At 41.1% G+C, this 20,063-nt stretch overlaps 1 non-coding gene across 1 annotated transcript; it reads left to right on the top strand.

The window, feature by feature from the left end:
• Positions 1–6,927: 6,927 nt before the first annotated feature.
• On the top strand, positions 6,928–7,033 carry LOC122044716. The gene has a single exon (XR_006129732.1). It is a non-coding gene; the product is annotated as a small nucleolar RNA R71 (small nucleolar RNA).
• Positions 7,034–20,063: the final 13,030 nt, after the last annotated feature.

Below are 20,063 nucleotides of genomic sequence, written 5' to 3'. Positions count from 1 at the left end.
TGGCTCAATCATTGAAACACGAATCGCTGAGGGCCCGGCACTGGGAGAAGATCGCCGGCAAGGCGTTCGTTTTGCTCGCGACCCAGAAGCCAAAGGAGGCAAGGACAATGCAAGAGGTTGAGAAGACATAGAAGGGATAACGATGTTACGCTCCGCAAGTGTACGGAAATGTCGCAAGTAATATAAAAGATTATCGTATCCACAGGGACTAGAATAAGCACTAGAAATGTCTCAATGCGAATTAGCTAAACAACTATCCAATCGTTTCAAAAGCAAAGTAAAGGTAAACAAATCTAGTCTTAAAGATCAACAAACAAGAGTTTAGTGTTTTAGGTTATGATAAAGGGAGATTCTAGGAGTTTCGGTTTCTTTGTAAAATTTCTTGAATGTAAATGGTTCACCAATTCTTATCCCTCAATTGTCAAACATGTAGAAAGTTACCGGTTCTCTCTTGCAATAGACAACCGGCTAAGGACTGAGAAATGTATCTAAGTAGGATTAATTAGACATGAACCTACATTGTCCTTACACAGAAGCGCACCTATTACTATGCCTTCCTCGGATATCAACATAGAAGCCCACAACTCATTAATCTATCAAGATACAAGAAACTAATCACAAGATCCATCCTAATCTCTTGAATATTCTCATTTCCTCTTCAAGATTATCTCTCAAACGCCCTTACACGGGCTTGCACCTGTCACGTGGATCCCTCGGATGATCGAGTGAGAGTTTATCTTTACAAAGTCCACAAGAAATCCAAACAATCAATCAAGAATGAGAATTAAGCACAAATCACCATTAATCATTCAAGATCTAATTGATACAAGCAAGTCAATGTCATTGAAACAAGAAAATGGCAAATCCATTAGAGATTACATCAATCCATCATACAAATACTCCCTTAATCCTAGAATACAAGATCTACTCCATGAATCAAGGAAGAAAACCCGAAGAAATAGAAATTACAAGCATTTCTTAAGTCCCCAATCCAAGAAATCAAGAAGAGGGGGAAAGAGAAAACTTATCTACGAAGAAGCCTCGTCTTCGGATCCAATCCTCGCTCCGGAGTCGAAATCGTCGAGATCTCCCTTAGAATCGCCCAGAAATCCTCCCAAGAATGGGAGGAAACCACCAAATCTTGCTTTCTCCCAAAGGGGGAGAGATCCCCTTTCAATTCATGAAGAAGGGTTTAAATAGAGGAGGGAATCGGGCGCCACACGGCCCCGTGACACGGCCGTGTGAGATTCACACGGCCATGTCCAGTTCCCTCTCTGCCAAAGCTGCACGGCCGTGTGACTCCACACGGCCAGAACCCTTCTGCTCTCTGGAAATGCTACACGGCCGTGTGGTGCACACGGCCACAGCCTGCTTAGTCTCTGGAAATGCTACACGGTCGTGTGGTGCACACGGCCGAAGCCTGCTTGGTCTCTGGAAATTTCACACGGCCGTGTAGATCCACACGGCCATGTAAGGCTTCTGCTCTGGTTGGCTTCAAATCTTGACACGGCCGTGCGAGGTTCACACGGCCATGTCATCTTCCTCTTCTGTTGGTGCCAAACTCCACACGGCCCGAGCTCCATACCAGTGCATGGCCGTGTGAGGCACACGGCCCGGTGCTTTCTCCCTTTGTTTCCTCCAATGCATGCCCAAAGATGTAGATTCTTCACCAAATCGACTCCTGTGTACAGAAAATGCACTAAAAGCAGATCTCCGAACCAAAAGAGTAAATATGCTAAAAGGAAAGCTGAAAGTATAAAAATGCATAGATCAAGCATGCTCAAAATATGTAAATGTGCGTAAAAACATACATAAAAGAGTATATAATCTACGCACATCACACCCCCAGACTTAAACCTTTGCTTGTCCTCAAGCAAAATGCTGCAGTCTAAATTCATATGTTCTACAACACATTCATAAAACCCAGTGCACTTTCCTAACTCTATCAAAAAGTTTCATTAACAAGCATGATCATGGACACAAGTAAAGTATGGTTCAAGCATAAGAATCTTGTGCGCAGTGTAAAAGTAACTCAACACCCTTCAAGTTTCAATCCATGTCCTAGTCAAGTCGTCATCAAATTTGAATTCCTAGTGTTCCCAGTGAACGACAAGTAACCAGTGATAGGCACTTACTCACCATTCACTTGGTTCATATTTCTCAACTAACCCAAGGTCTCAAAGGTGTGCTCAATCTCAAGAGAAGCTAAACAGTCATTTCCCCAGTAACCTAACTCGGTCTCAAAGGGGTGACTTGCTAGATTCCACTCATGACAACTGTTTTTTATATCCCTTATTATTCTTTTATTTATTTTTTCTCTTTTTTTTATAAGTGTTTGCATTGTGCAAAACTTATTCACAAATGTACTTTTAGCACACATGTTGGGATATTTTGATTTTTTCAAATGAGCTTTAATGATTTGAGCCTCATCCAGTAACCAAAATGAAAGTTGAGAAATCACCATGGAAACCAAGTACTAAGCAAACAAGATGAATCATGACTATTTCAATGACATCAACTATTCAAGCGTCAAGCACAAGTGTAGTGAAGATAAAATCCTTAAGGTTGAACCAAAACTAAAACTCATCACCATAAGATTCTTAGCTTATTAATGCTTCCCAAGATAGAAAAAAGAACTACACAAAGTTTACTACTAGCATCATTCGAACATCATGAATCAAGACAATAATCGTGCTAACATTTCACTTAAATCCAAGAAAGCATATAAGTGAAGATTTGATGTTCTCAAAAAAATTTTTGCCATGATTATTTCAAAAACAAGCAAAATAAAGCAACAAGCAATGAAAATAAGAACCAACATGAAAAACTAACAAAAACTAAAAACTGAAAACCAAACTAAACAATACATGACACCCCCCCAGACTTAAACTTTTCATCGTCCCGATGAAATCAGTATGGTGGAGGAGGTGGAGGTGGACGAGGGAAAGGAGGTCTACGACGTGGTTGGCCAATAGGAAAACTAGGAAAACTTGGAATCTCACCCAAGGATCTATGATACTCATATAAAGCATCTACTTGTTGGCTAGTAAGCGTCATACTCTGCATAAAATCTCTCATCCTAGCCTGATCAGTATCATAATCCTGCACAAACTCAGCCACTTGACCTTGAAAATTCCTCGTAAACTGAAAATGATTTTGTACCTCCCTAAACTGATCATCAGATAAAGAGAAGCGCCCCTCCAACATTTTTCGTTGGGAATCTTGCTTCTCATGAAGTGATTCTAGAGATGTACGAAAATCCGAAAAATCAAACCTAGAAGATCCCGTGCCATATGCAAAAGAATGCCTAGCAGGCTCCATAAAGCTAGAAGGTTGCGTGTGTCCAAATGACGAGGGCTCATGATGTGGCTCAGTGTCTCCAGGTATAGAAGGGTTATCCTCAAAATCTAACTCAGAAATCACCCAATTAGCCGGGTTACGAATAGTAGTTCGTTCAGGAAAAGGAAGGGGTAAAGGAGAACCACTCCTCCTAGGAAACGCGAAACCATTCTCATCCCGAACGATCATTTTCATAGCAAGACATGTATCAATGTAAATCATGTCATTACCATGAATTATTTCCAACCCATCAACATCAAGATTTAAATTATAAGCTATTCGGGTAATCAAACCACCAAAAACAATCGATCCCGATGATGCCCTAGCCGATCTCAATAAGGTTTGAACAAAATGAAAACCAGAGTCAAATTCAACCTTATAAAGCATAGCCCATAAAGCATAAAGCTCTATCTTTTTAACCACCCCATCACTCTCTCCCCTACCAAAAATAGTTTTACTCATGACTCTATGTAGATACCTAAAGATGGGGTTTTGCATATGGGAGGCCTTAGCTCTTGAAGGCTCATAAGGTTGATCTAACCCAGTTATTGCATTCCAAAAATGATTCCAATTAAACCTTGGATCAAACCTACGAGGGCTACCGGTGGTTATTCCGAAACAAGAATTAAAGTCACTAAATGCCCATAGAAATTCTTGATTCATTAATCTAAAAGAGATTTTTCCAGAATAATCATTTTCATTAGTAAAATGGACATCCAATGAACTTAAAAATTCCAAAACAAGACGAGGATATGTAGGCAAATGTGTGTACATAATATCACTCCAATCCAAAAACCCAATCATCAAATCTATATCTTCCCTAATTCCAAGCATATCAAGAACAGTTGGGTCCATATATCTAGTACACACTATCTTTCTATTGACAAGAATTGCAAATCTAGTTACTTGATCATCATTTCTAAACACAATATTGAATTCATTGTCATTACCTTCGTTGCGTGAAGTCCTTTTGCCTTTGCCCTTCACTGGTTGTTTTCCTTTGTCCCTTGATGGCTCCTTCTCTTTGTCTCCACTAGATCCACCCCCTCCTTTGCGAAGTCTCTTCAAAATATTTGACATCTTGATGAGTTTAGAAAGGGGAAGAATTATCTAGAGTTGTGGAACTCAAAGAACAAAACTTCAAAGAACAAAAGATCTTAGGTTAAGAGAACAAAAAGTCCAAGTCTTAGAGAGGAGGAGAATCAGATCTAAGAGATCTTGAGAGATTAGAGAGGGGTTTTTAAGAAATTGGGAGAGAAAGATATGTTTTGGAGAGTCGGGGGTGTGCGGAACACGGCCAAGATCTGGCCGTGTGAGGTAGGAAGAAGACTTTCATAGTTCTCCTACACGGGCCGTGTAGATCTACATGGCCTCCCCATCTTTCCTCTCGGGATTCTTTGCACGGGCCGTGTAGATCCACACGGCCTCCCACTCTTCCTCCTCTGGATTCCTCGCACGGCCGTGTCTGGGACACGACCTCTCCATCCTTCCTCTCGGGATTCTTTACACGGCCGTGTTTTAGACACGGCCTAGATCCTTTTCTCCTCGGAAGATGCTACACGACCGTGTCTGGATGACACGGCCTAAGCACTTCCCTTCTCTGTAACTTTTGCCTGGCCGTGTATAGCACACGGCCAAGCTCCGTTTTGCACCTAATCTGAAAACAAAAATCAAAAGAATGCATCAAACTAAAAGAGATTTAGATGCAGATCAAAACTAACTAAAAGAACCCTTGGGTTGCCTCCCAAGAAGCGCTTGTTTAAGGTCTTTAGCTCGACCAAACTTTATCATTCGCTTCTTTTTCTCGCCCTTGGAGGACAGATATACTTTTCGTTTTTGTTGGGAGATCTTCTCCCAACATCCTCCACCTCATTGTCTTCTTCATTTGGTGGCCTTCCATGAGGATGGAAATTCCATTCCTCAAGTTTATAAATGCTTGACCTGCTACAAGCATTTAAAAGAGACGAGACATGGTTAGAGATATTAGATAAATCATATTCCAACTTTTCCTTACCAATTACCAAAGAAAGCTTATGATTTTTGACATCAATTATAGCTCCAGCTGTAGCAAGGAAAGGTCTTCCTAATATGATAGGAATCTTAGGGTCCTCTTCCATGTCCAACACGACAAAATCTGTGGGAATAACATTCACATCCACCTCTACTGGCATATCTTCTATAATACCCAAAGGGTACCTACAGGAATGATCGACAAGTTGAAGTGCCATAGTAGTAAGTTTAATGTTTTTAAGACCTAATTTATTACAAATTGAGTAAGGAATGAGGCTAACACTCGCCCCCAAGTCACAGAAAGCTTTTTCAAAAAATTCTTTTCCTATGTTGCAAGGGATATAAAAACTCCCTGGGCCCTTCAGTTTTGGAGAAGTGTTCTTCTCAAAAATAGCACTACATTCCTCACTAAGCGCAATGGTCTCGACCTCTCCTCTTCTTCTCTTGTTTGACATGAGATCCTTCAGGAATTTGGCAAATCTAGGCATTTGCAGAATAGCATCGATAAGAGGTACCTCTACACAAATTTCCTTAACTTTTTCTAGAAACTTGCCAAATTCTTCATCTTTCTTGAGCATTGTAAGTCTTTGAGGAAAAGGGACAGCTTTGCTCTGATGGTTCAGTGGAAGAGTTTCTTCAACCTCAATGGTACTCTCCTCATTAGCTTTAATCTGATTTGATATAGGAGGAGAGAGCTCTTCTTCTTTTTGTATCCCTTTTGAAGCAGTCACTTGGGAGTCTCCCAAGGTCCGTCCGCTCCTAAGCTCAATCCTATTGCAATGCTCCATAGGATTCACATCAGGTTTTCCTGGAAGTTGTCCTGGTGCTCTGGATGATGAGGAAGCTAGTTGGGCAATTTGACTATCCTGGATCTTTTGATGCTTTTCAGAATTATCCATTCTCTGGATGAGCTTTGCTATATCTTGCTTCATTTCATTCTGACCTGAGATAATTTCTTCAAGCATCTTTTCAACATTTGACTTTGGTAAGCCTTGAGAAGATAGATGTTGAAAATTTTGTTGCCCAGCTTGAAAATTTGGTCTTGCCCCCATGGATGGTCCTTGATCTTGATTGTTTCTGTAAGAAAAATTTGGATGACTCTTCCATCCAGGGTTATAAGTATTTGAGTATGGGTTGTTCTGCCTTTGATTGTAACTCATGATTGCATCACATTGTTCAAGTTGATTGATTTGTGCAGTGATAGCTCCCAATGGACATGAGTCATTTGAATGCTCTGAACTCCCACATACTTCACAAGATGTACTAATAGCATTGACCATATTAGCACTAGTCCCCATATTCTCAAATTTCTTTGTAAGAGCATCCAATTTTGCAGACAAAAGAGTGACTGCATCTACATTAAACTTCCCTGATGCTTTAATTGTTGGGTTTACAGAGGAATAGCCTCCACTTCTTTCATTTGCCCATTGATGATGATTTTGTGCTACACTTTCAATGATTTCTTCGGCTTCATCTAAGCTTTTGTTCATAAGTGCCCCTCCAGCAGCTGAATCAAGGGACACTTTGGTATGATAATTGATACCATTATAAAAAGTATGCAACACTAACCATCTTTCCAACCCATGATGTGGGCATTGTCTGAGCATACTATTATATCTATCCCATGCTTCAAAAAGATATTCTGAGTCAGTTTGCTTGAAGCTTGCAATTAAATTCCTCATATGAGCTGTTTTGCTTGGTGGATAGAACTTATCAAGAAACTGTTGCTCACACTACTCCCAAGTGGTGATGCTATTAGGGGCCAAAGAATTCAGCCATTGCTTTGCCCTATCTCTTAGAGAAAACCCAAATAACAATAATCTAACTGCATCTGAAGGAACTCCATTCATTTTCATGGTACCACATATTTCATAAAAGACCGCTAAGTGTTGATTAGGGTCCTCATGAGGTCCTCCACCGAATTGGTTCTGCTGCATCATAGATATGATTGCGGGTTTGATCTCAAAGTTATTAGATTCCACTGAAGGTCTTGAAATACTAGATCGAAAACCTCTCGCATAGGGTGCTGCATAATCCTTGAGTGGTCTATTCGCCATGTTCAAATGTTCATGTTCTTCAATTTGCCTTTGCAGAATTCTTCTTTTATGGAAAGTTCTATCAATCTCAGGGTCAAAAGGAAAGAATTCCCTTGCAAAGTTAGATCTTCGCATACACAAGAACAAGATAGCAGATGGCAATTCGACACAAAAAGAAAAATAGAAGGATCAAAAGTGCAGAATTGAATTTGTACAAAAAGAATTAACAAGAAGTGAAAGTTATACAAGAAAGTAAAAACAGAAATCTACTGATCAGTTACAACTATGCAATATGAAAGGAAAACAAATGTTATGTTTAGTTTAACTCAATTGATAATTCCTAATGTTATAGCGCAGTCCCCGGCAACGGCGCCAAAAACTTGTTACGCTCCGCAAGTGTATGGAAATGTCGCAAGTAATATAAAAGATTATCGTATCCACAGGGACTGGAATAAGCACTAGAAATGTCTCAATGCGAATTAGCTAAACAACTATCCAATCGTTTCAAAAGCAAAGTAAAGGTAAACAAATCTAGTCTTAAAGATCAACAAACAAGAGTTTAGTGTTTTAGGTTATGATAAAGGGAGATTCTAGGAGTTTCGGTTTCTTTGTAAAATTTCTTGAATGTAAATGGTTCACCAATTCTTATCCCTCAATTGCCAAACATGTAGAAAGTTGCCGGTTCTCTCTTGCAATAGACAACCGGCTAAGGACTGAGAAATATATCTAAGTAGGATTAATTAGACATGAACCTACATTGTCCTTACACAGAAGCGCACCTATTACTATGCCTTCCTCGGATATCAACATAGAAGCCCACAACTCATTAATCTATCAAGATACAAGAAACTAATCACAAGATCCATCCTACTCTCTTGAATATTCCCATTTCCTCTTCAAGATTATCTCTCAAACGTCCTTACACGGGCTTGCACCTATCACGTGGATCCCTCGGATGATCGAGTGAGAGTTTATCTTTACAAAGTCCACAAGAAATCCAAACAATCAATCAAGAATGAGAATTAAGCACAAATCACCATTAATCATTCAAGATCTAATTGATACAAGCAAGTCAATGTCATTGAAATAAGAAAATGGCAAATCCATTAGAGATTACATCAATCCATCATACAAATACTCCCTTAATCCTAGAATACAAGATCTACTCCATGAATCGAGGAAGAAAACCCGAAGAAATAGAAATTACAAGCATTTCTTAAGTCCCCAATCCAAGAAATCAAGAAGAGGGGGAAAGAGAAAACTTATCTACGAAGAAGCCTCGTCTTCGGATCCAATCCTCGCTCCGGAGTCGAAATCGTCGAGATCTCCCTTAGAATCGCCCAGAAATCCTCCCAAGAATGGGAGGAAACCACCAAATCTTGCTTTCTCCCAAAGGGGGAGAGATCCCCTTTCAATTCATGAAGAAGGGTTTAAATAGAGGAGGGAATCGGGCGCCACACGGCCCCGTGACACGGCCGTGTGAGATTCACACGGCCATGTCCAGTTCCCTCTCTGCCAAAGCTGCACGGCCGTGTGACTCCACACGGCCAGAACCCTTCTGCTCTCTGGAAATGCTACACGGCCGTGTGGTGCACACGGCCGAAGCCTGCTTGGTCTCTGTGGTGCACACGGCCGAAGCCTGCTTGGTCTCTGGAAATTTCACACGGGCGTGTAGATCCACACGGCCATGTAAGGCTTCTGCTCTGGTTGGCTTCAAATCTTGACACGGCCGTGCGAGGTTCACACGGCCATGTCATCTTCCTCTTCTGTTGGTGCCAAACTCCACACGGCCCGAGCTCCATACCAGTGCATGGCCGTGTGAGGCACACGGCCCGGTGCTTTCTCCCTTTGTTTCCTCCAATGCATGCCCAAAGATGTAGATTCTTCACCAAATCGACTCCTGTGTACAGAAAATGCACAAAAAGTAGATCTCCGAACCAAAAGAGTAAATATGCTAAAAGGAAAGCTGGAAGTATAAAAATGCATAGATCAAGCATGCTCAAAATATGTAAATGTGCATAAAAACATGCATAAAAGAGTATATAATCTACGCACATCAAACGACCATCTCAGAAGCAGAAGCAGAAGGAGCTGAAACAATAGCAGAAGAAGAGGGGATGAGTAGAGCAGGTCTCATCATCCTAAGAGTAGGATTGGAGATAATATGGGTAGGGGGCATCGGTGCCTTACCTCTCTCAAGAGAAATAGGTGCCGGAACAAGAGGATCTTGAACAAAAGTACCAAAAAGATCGCCAAAGGAAGCATCCTCAGTAAGCTTTGACTTTTTGACTAAGGTAATAAAAGGCTGTTCTTCTTCCTCTTCCATGGCTACAACAGCTTCTGCTTGTTGCTCTTCTTTAGACAGCAAGCCCAGGGTAGAGGAATTAGGATTAGCTCGGCGAGCTCGCAGCCACTCTTCGCCAAGATTATTCACAAAGGACTTAGTCATAGTAGGGTTCTTGTACATGAAAGCCGGAAGAAGAGCATCAGCTGAAACACAGGAATTAAGCACCATTATAAAGGAGATATACCAATCAATAAACGTAGGGTGAAATGTCTATACTTATCGAAAGAGCCATCCAAGGGAGTGTCAATGTTTCTTATCCCAAAAGGAAACATCAAACCCTCCACAATTAAATGCGGCAAGCTGAATTTTGCTCCCCTCAGTTTAGATAAAGCAAAAGCAACAGAGGGATCACTGAGGAGATTATTGGTATTAGGAATTGGAGGTAAATCGTATGTCCATTGGATAGGAAAAGGAGGAGGAGAAAGAAGACGCATATGGAAAAATTTATGGTGCCATTCCCCTTGAGGGGGAATGTGGTTGAACAAAATAGCCTTAGGGCGAGACTGAAATTTGAAGATACCTATGTCTACTTGGCGCGGAATGAAGAAGTGATGAAAAAGACGAGGAGATAAAGGAAAATCTAGCAGTTTAGATACTCCAATGAAACCCATGAGGATAGAAAAAGACTGAGGGATAAGCTGGTTGAGGGAAATATTGGAATATACACTAACATCAGAAAAAAAGGGATGAATAGGGAATCGAAAACCTTGTAGGACTTGGTCCCGGAAGATAAATATACACCCTAAAGGAGGAAGATGCGGACTATATAAGAAGGAAAACCATAACTCGCCTTTAAATCCACTTCCTCCGTCTCGGTGAGGCCAGACGCACATGAAAGAAACCATGCAGGAGGAGAAGTAGCTATGGCGAAACAGTAGAAGGGAGATGACTTAGGGAAGGCGAGAAAAAGTCAGGAAGCGGAAAAGAACTTCTTAAACCCTTGTTTTTCCTCTCGACCCTATGCCAAAATCCCCAAATAAAGACAGCAGGAGGAATAGAAAAAGGGAAAATAGTCGGAATCCTAATCATCATAAATAGGATAAAATCGAATTAAAAAGAAGGATGAATCCCAAGAAAAAGATGTTAAGGTGGGTAATCTTCTTCGGAAAATGCAACCAAGTTTCTCTCGATATGGACTTGATTCTTAAGAGAATCAAGCAAATACGAGGAAAATCGATCGAGTGCTATAAGTTCAGATTATCTGTTTAATAAAATAATAAACCAGGATGGGCATAATAGAAAATTGAATATGAGGCATTAGTCGATGTATTCCTGCATAAGGATATATCAACTAGGTATAGTAAACCAATGGATGTCGAAATTAACACAGCAAACAGGACTTGGTTAGAAAATACTGGACGAGATTCATAGGTCGGTCACAATAGACCGGCCAAGATGAACACTATTTTAATATGTCGATCAGAGGTTTATAAGGGTAAATCAGGTGACATCCACCATAATGAACCATATAAAATTTAGTTAAGTATAATGCATTAGATGATATTCATAAATACAAATATAGATTAATCGAGTATAATAATCTGACTGATATTGAGAATATCAGAATAGGACTGTACTAAATTGAACAGGACTTAATCAAACCACAAAATACTTGACGGTATTGGTCCATACTAGCATGCATTGACCAGGTCATAGCAGAACGGTCGACATAGAGGATATTATAATATGTTGAACGAAGTTTATGGCGGCCGGCCAGGCGACACTCAACATACTTAAACAAAACAAACAATCACCATGAGGAGGAACAGGTTTAACAATAAAGAGGGAAGTTAAACTTTACATAAATTTACTAGATTGTCATCACAAAGTCCTAGTCCCCCTTACAAGGATTTGAATTCAAGTAAGAAAATCATTCTAAGGTCAGCTGAGGAAATAGATCAAGAGGCCTGTTATCGATAAGTTTGCGGCGATTCAGGAAGTTGGGAGGGGGATCGCGAGATAAGAAGCTTTCCTCTCGCAATTGTTGAACCGCCCCTTCAGCTCCCGCAGTGAAGGCTGCTAGCATCGACTTCACAATCGACCTGTTGAACTCAGTAGATTTAATCATGATAGTGGCCCTTTCCTTGTAGCGAGTGTCTTCGTTAGCCTTGTAGACAACCAAAGCCGTCTGGGAAGTCTTCAGTTCAGCTTCTTTGGTAGAGACCTCGGTTTTAACTGAATTTAGGGAAGTATTCAAAGAAGTTATTTCGTCATCCTTCAGCTGCAAGGCCTTAAGTTTTTCAGCCAATGCTGATTCATAATCAGCCTTTAACTTGCCAAGCTCAGCTGTCCGTTTCTCCAAATTGGAAGTTAATTCTTGGTTAAGATCCGTAGCTAATTTGAACTGTGTCTGGAGACTTTCAATTTGGACTTCAAGTTGTTTCTTGGAGGCAGCGAAAAATGTGGCAGAAGATAACTCAGTAACTTGCTGTCTCAGCTTGTCGTTCTCAGATCTCAGCCTCTTGTTCTCATTGTATAGATTGTGCATTAGTCGAGACAAGCCCATATTTTCTATCCATTGCTAGAAATATAATAATGGGTTATGACATAATCACTGATGAATAAAAAGTTGACGTTAATAAACATACCTGATTCTCACTATGGGAAAAACGATCAATTGTTTCGGGAGTGGTAAGTTCTTCAAAAATAGGATGAACTTTCTCCCAAGCATTAGCAAAGGAACCTCTTAGCAATATGGGGAGGACGGGAATGGTGGAAGAACCCGCAGAGAAAGAGGAAGTAGGAATAGAAGGAGAAGCATAAGAAGAGGGTGATAAAGGTAAGGATTCGAGTTCGGGAATAGACAATGGAAAGGTGAAAGAAACATCACCAGGGGCACTAGTGCTAGAAGAGGGTGAGGCAGAGAAGGTGAGAGAAGGATAGAGCTCAGCCAAAGTAGGTTCGTCGGAAGGAAGGTCGGCAGGAACAAAACCTTCCGAGACAAGTTCATTGGCAGGAAGGATAAGTCTCCTTTTGGGAGGAGGAGCCCTAGTAAGCTTCCACCCCAGACGTTTGCCGATAGCAACTTCAGCTATCGATTTACCGGAGCTCCCAGGAGACGTGAGTTCAATAATAGGAAGGGGGGCGGATGATGAAGGAGCAGCAGCTACTAGAGAAGGAATAGTCGGCAAAGAAACAGCAGAAATTTCTGCGAGAAGGTCTTCGGGAGCCTCAGGAACCACCTGAGAGCTGGAAACTTCTACCAGAGGAGTCAGATCTTCAATTGGAGGTGGCGGAGTAACGGCAACAAGAAGCTCTTGTTCTTTTGCGCGAATTGCATATTCTTCCAGACGCAGTTCTTCATCGATTACAGTGGAATAAAAATTTTCCACTACAAAGATAGAAAAATGATCTAATTAATAAAATTCAATAAGGAAGAAGTATAATTTTACCTAAAGAGCCTTGTGTAGCAGGTTTGACGGGGCTTAGACCAAATAAGTATACAAGGTTGACCCTCAGCCACTTAGGGATAGAAAGTCGACGACATAACAACTTTTCACAGTAAATAGGAAAGGAAGGATGAAGATGAAACTCCCTGACGTCAAGCAAGGGAGGTAAGGAGGATTTCCAGGCATGAGACCAAGGAATGGGTCTTGGAAACTTTATGAAGAAGAAACGAGATTTCCAAGCTTTAAGAGACGAGGCCATATCCTCGAAAAGGACCATTTTAGTCTGGGATTGGAACAGGAAAACACCAGGTTCTGAACACTTGGGGTAAGAAAACATGAAGAAATTTTGAGGAGTAGGAGGGATATCTAACAGACGAAATAGCATGTAAGCACCACACAGATAACGAAAGGCGTTAGGTGCAAACTGCTGCAAAGGAATATCAAAATACTGGCTTACTTCGATTAGGAAAGGAGGAATGGGAAACCTTAAACCTCCTATCAACTGATCCTTGAAAAAAGTCACGCAATTAGCGGGGGGACAATGAGGATGATCATCTGGTTTCGAGATTAAGATGCTATACTCCCTGGGGATTTCATATTGACGACGGATGGTAAGCCTAGCATTTTTATCAAAGGAAGAAGACATTTGGACATACCAAGGAGAAATCGTCTCCTCAACCATAGACAGAAGTAAAGGCTAGCAGAACAACAAGTTACTTACAGAAAGCAAGAAAAGAGATCGCCGAGAAACGGTGAGCACGAGGTTTGATCAAAGATTGCAGCAAGAAAGGAACGCTAAGGCAAGAAAGGAAGGGACAAAGGTGAAAAGAAGACAAAGGGTTTAGGGTTTGAAAAACACATAGCCGTAGTTAGATCAAAACATTTTTATCCCAATAGACATTGAGGATTATAGGAAAAAGGACAAATACTTACATGATGCAGCAGAGAGAGAAAGTATGTGTCACATAATCATAAAGAATTATTTATGTTGGACGCGAGAGATCGGATCATGCCGGGGTTGGTAACACCTCGTTACACGCTTCCGATATTCTCTTACCAGGGGAAAAGCTAATCACAAGCAAGGAAATTTTGAAAGAAGACGTAGTTTACTAGGCATAATAAAGGAAGAGGGATTGAGTTTGACTAAATCCAGGTTAAGGACAAAAAAAATAAATAAATAAATAAGGAAAGTTATTTGGGCATAAAGCATGATCCCAACTAATGTCGTTATAAAACATAAACTAGCATTGATCGAAGTAATTTTAATTATAATACCGGTCGGTATAACGTCAGCCACAATAGATAAGTATAACATTGACCGAGACAACCTTTGTTATGATAAACAAGCGAATATCAGTCGGTATAACGTCAACTATAATAAGTAAGTACACCAGCGGTCAGGATAACCTTGGCTGTGATAAATGAAAAAATTTTGTTGAAATGGCAACGCGTAGGATATACGAGTGGGTAATGGGCACAACATTACATCTATTCTTATGAATTAGAGGGATTCAATAGAGTCACTCGATTCAATACAAAAGATTGATTTTACACTTAGAATCTGATCAAATACATAACATTACATTTCCCATCAAAACATTAAACCTCGAAAAGTTAACAAAAGTTACAAACATAAGCTCTCAGGATGCTTAGAAAATTTCAGTCCCACTGGAGTCAAACTTACCATGGAGCAGAAGTGGAAACATTTTACCTGGCACGAAGAAAGCTTGCCCGGGCAACAAAAGTGGAAATATTATACCAGGCACCAAGGAAGCTTGCCCGGGTGACAGAAGTGGCAATATTTTGCCCGGGATGAAGGAAACTATGAAGCAGAAAGACTCAAGGGCAAGGGGAAGGGGATAGATCTATTCAGGCCATGGTGTAAAGGTGACTGAAAGATCCTCTCCCCTGTTCAAACCCTTGAGCTCTGCAACCAGAGCAACCAATCCTAGCCCAAGGGAAACATGGGCTACGCATTCGTAGCGACATCCATGGGCTATTTTGTTGGTCCTCTGTAAGTAAGGAGAATTCCTCTGAAGCTCGTTGAGTCTCCAGAGCAGTTGCGCCTTCGGTTGGAGATTCTAAATCTCGAGAAACGTCGTTTTTTGGGATAGTCTCTTGAACCCTAGAGTTAGCCAAAGCAAAAACTTGAATAAACTCATGCATAGATCTCGCCTTGTCCAACAAGAGTCGCCCACAAAGAAGGGGATCTAAGGCCATACTCTCAGCAGGAAGAGATGGTAAGGAAGGAAAAGAACTAAGGTAGGTGATGAACGAAGAGGGGGTTGTAGCCCTATTTAAAGGATCAAGGGACCTAAGGAATCACTGTACTAGGGTTCACAGGATCACTGTACTCAGGTTCACAAGATAGTTGTACACAAAATTTGTAAGGTTACTTCAGTACCTGTGGCAGAGTCACGGATAGGAAAAAACAAAATCAGACTTGTGTCTAGTCAGTCGTCTACACCTCCTTCGAGTAGACTTGAAGGGAAGGCTAGTGATATGGGTTAGGTTTCATGGATCCCCGATAAGGAAGGGAAAGGAGATAACCAAGTGGAGAAGATAGATCAATATTGGCCGGGACATACCTCAAAGGAGGTAGGCTAATATCGAGTAGGACATACTTCCGAAGAGGAAGAACAATATCAGCCGGGATATACCTCAAAGGAGGTAGGCCAATATTGGTCGGGATATACCTCAAAGAGGTAGGCCAATATCGATCAGCATATACTTCAAAGGAGATAGATCAATATCGGTCGGGATATACCTCAAAGGAGGTAGGCCAATATCGGCCTGGATATACCTCAAAGGAGGTAGGCCAATATCGATCAGCATATACCTTCAGGTAGGAAGGCCAATATCGGTCGGGATATGCCTCCAAGGAGGCAGACCCATATCGATCAAGATATACCTTCAGGGAGGTTGGCTAAGACCGGTCGGGATATACTTCCGAGTGAGTAGACCAGTATCGATTGAGACATACCTTCAGGAAGGAAGGCCAATATCGGTCAGGATATGCCTCCAAGGAGGTAGACCCATATCGATCAAGATATATCTTCAGGAAGGAAGACCAATATCAGCCGGGATATGCCTCCAAGGAGGCAGACCCATATCGATCAAGATAAACCTTCAGGGAGGTTGGCTAAGATCAACCGGGATATACCTCAAAAGAGGAAGGCCAATATCGGCCGGGATACACTTCTGAGTGAGTAGACCAGTATCGATCGAGACATGCCTTTAGGAGGGAAAGCCAATATCGGCCAGGCTGAATAATACCTTAAAAAGATACTTGATAAAAATCACATACTTGATAAAATATAGCCCAGTGCTAGCTAGGATAATAAACATAGAGGAGCATGGACGGGCATTGCCTAAGGAGCCTCATGAGAGGTAATAATAATTAACCAAACATAGTTAAGCTCAGCTTCGGCCAATACAAGGAATATTGTTATATTAAGCTATCTATGATATAGCAAAAATAGGAGGGGCAAGTAGGAACGATAGAAACACTTTAAAAGGACTTGTGAAACAGGATAGAAGTAAATGTTTCAAATAAAGTAGTTAATGAAGATATTTGCAGTATGTGATTGTATAACAGTTGTTATATATTTGACAGGAAATGTGTTTTTAGACTATTTTTCAGGTACTAGACGATAAAGAAGGTACATCTGGGGTACAAAAAAGATTTTTTAAAAGTCATTTACCACAAGTATGTAGCTTACGTCATCTCATAACAAACTCTAACAAACCGGGGTCCACTTCATGACTACGGAGGTTATATGAAGTGGTATAAAAAGGGGAATCCTCTCCGTTGGCTAGGTAAGTTCACATCATTGCGCACATTCATAACCCTAGTTTTTCAACTACTCTTCATCTTCTTCTTCCTGCTTCCTTCTTCTTCCACACTAAGAGAGATCACTGACTTGATAGTCGGAGGGCCTAGCCAGGGATTGCCACCCCGGTCTTAGGTCACTGACGATAGTGTTGGTTGGTCTCTTGTGTGTAGGAAGCCTTGGAAGCTCCGGATCTGGGTTCTCTTTGATCGGATTTCTCTCTCGTCATTGGATCTTCGCACAAGGAGGCCATTCGCTGACTCCATTCTTCCCGATCCGCTTTGGGTTTCTCGGATCGATGTTCTATAGGTATTATTCTTCACCAGCGGTAGGTTTTTCTTCCAGCTCTCCGTCTTGTCAAGCTTCTCAGACAGGATCAGCATATATGATATACATTAACGATTAGATTAGATCTAAATCATGTCAACTCAAAATGGCTACCATGCCGTGATACCCATCACTACCTCGATCACATGTTGTTGTTATATCTGCCAAAGCAGAGCAACGCATATTATCTTGGTAGGGTGTGGAGGGACAATCTTGGTCCCACCTATCAACGCATGGGTGATGACAAACTCAATTAGATTGAGTATAACTAGTTAAATTGGATTTAACTGTAGGCATTATCTAATAGTTGGAAGATAGGACAAAATCACATTTATATTAAATCTTGGGTGATTTAGCCAAAGCTAACTCAAGTTTTAATATACATGCGGATCTTGATCCTATAAACAAGAGTTGCATAGAGATGTAATTGGTAATTGGGTACTTATCGATCATACTAAGTCTTGGGCGATTTAGCCAAAGCTAACTCAAGGCGTAGTATGATGTTGATCTTGTCCCACAAAAATTATAGCTAATTGGTTAGAATCTAGTAAGTGTGGTTTGACCACATCCCTAACTTGATTCTACAAAAGTTCTATAATTCAGTGGGAGCATCGTTTAATTAAAAGCCTAATTAAATGATAATTGGAATATGATATTTTCTGTATTTTCTGTTGTAGATTGTCATGTCGTCAAACACGAACTCCTTCTCCCTGCGTTCTGTCCTCGATAAGGACAAGCTTAATGGAGCTAACTTCCTGGACTGGTACAGGAATCTAAGAATAGTTCTCACATAGAAATGAAAACTGTACGTCCTGGAGCAGCCCATTCCCGAGGCACCTCCTGCCACTGCCACGCGAGCTGACCGAAATGCTTATAAGAAGCATCAAGATGACACATTAGATGTGTCATGCCTCATGCTCACGACCATGAACTCTAAGCTTCAGAAGCAACACGAGTTGATGGGTGCTTATGATATGGTTGAACATCTTCGTCAACTATATCAAGGATAAGTTAGGCACGAGAGATTCGAGATCTCTAAGGCACTGTTTCAGTGCAAGATGCAAGATGGGACTCCCGTAGGCCCATATGTACTCAAGATGATTGGGTACATAGAAAAACTACAGAGGTTGGGATTCCCACTTGGCCAAGGGCTAGCCACTGACTTGATCTTGCAGTCCTTGCCAGAGAGCTACAGTCAATTTGTCATGAATTACAACATAAACAAAATTGACAAGCCACTTCCCGAGCTGCTTAGCATGTTAAGAACTGCTGAGCTCAACCTTAAGAAGGTTAAGCCCAACTCCATTCTGATGGTACAGAAACATAAGGGCAAGGGCAAGCCTAAAGGTAAGGGAAAGTCCCAAGCCAAGGGCAAAGGCAAGACACTGAAACCAAAAGGAGGGGTTGCCAAGGATGCTACCTGCTTCCACTGCGGTCAGACCGGGCACTGGAAGAGGAATTGCAAAGTCTACCTGGAAGATCTTAAGAAGAAGAGAAGTGAGACTTCCACTTTAGATATATATGTTATAGAAGTCAATCTATCTATTTCTTCATCATGGGTATTAGATATCGGATGTGCTTCTCACATTTGTACTAATGTGCAGGTGCTGAGAAATAGCAGGGCATTGACGAAGGGCGAGGTGGACCTATGCATAGGCAATGGAGCACGGGTTGCTGCTGTTGCTGTAGGGACTTATTCTCTATCTCTGCCCTCTGGGTTTGTACTAAAATTAGATGATTGTTGTTATGTGCCTGCTCTTACTAAGAACATTATATCAGTTTCTTGTTTGGACAAGAAAGGTTTTTCATTTATAATAAAGAACAAATGTTGTTCAATTTATTTAAATGATATGTCCTATTGTAGTGCACCGCTGATGAACAAACTCTATATTCTAGACTTAGAGAACCCTATCTATAACATAAATACCAAGAGGTTCAAGTCAAATGACATGAACCAAACCTATATCTGACATTGTCGCTTAGGTCATATAAATGACAAACGCTTATCCCAGCTCCATAAAGATGGTTTGCTGGACTCATTTGATTTTGAATCATATGAGACATGCGAGTCATGCCTACTGGGCAAGATGACCAAGACTCCCTTTAGTGGACACAGCGAGAGAGCGACTGACTTGTTAGGACTTATACATAGTGATGTATGTGACCCTTTCAATGTCGCTGCCAGAGGAGGTTAGAGGTACTTCATTACATCTACTGATGACTTCAGTTGATATGGTTATATGTATCTGATGACACATAAGTCAGAATTCTTTGAAAAGTTCAAAGAATTCAAGAATGAAGTACAAAACTAGCTTGGCAAGAGTATTAAGATACTTCAATCAGATCGAGGTGGAGAATACCTTAGCCATGAGTTTCATGACTATCTAGTTGAGTGTGAGATTCTATCTCAACTCACTCCTCCTAGAACACCACAGTGAAATGGTGTATCCGAAAGGAGGAATCATACCCTATTAGATATGGTACGGTCTATGATGAGTCACACAGATCTTCCTATATCTCTTTGGGGCTATGCTCTGGACACAACAGCCTTTATACTCAACCGTGTTCCATCCAAGGCTATGATAAAGACACCATATAAGATATGGACTGGGAGAGATGCCCAGGTGTCTTTTATGAGGATTTGGGGTTGTGAGGCTTACGTTCGGCGTCAAGTCTCGGACAAACTGGGACCCAAATCCGATAAGTGCTATTTTATTGGATATCCCAAGGAAACTAAGGGATATTACTTCTACATTCCCAGTCAACACAAGGTAGTTGTGGC

Source organism: Zingiber officinale, chromosome 2A (assembly GCF_018446385.1).
Source record: "Zingiber officinale cultivar Zhangliang chromosome 2A, Zo_v1.1, whole genome shotgun sequence".
Classification (NCBI taxonomy): Eukaryota; Viridiplantae; Streptophyta; class Magnoliopsida; order Zingiberales; family Zingiberaceae; genus Zingiber; species Zingiber officinale.
The sequence above is the reverse complement of the archived record's forward strand: the minus strand, read 5'-3'. Positions and strand labels throughout refer to the sequence as shown.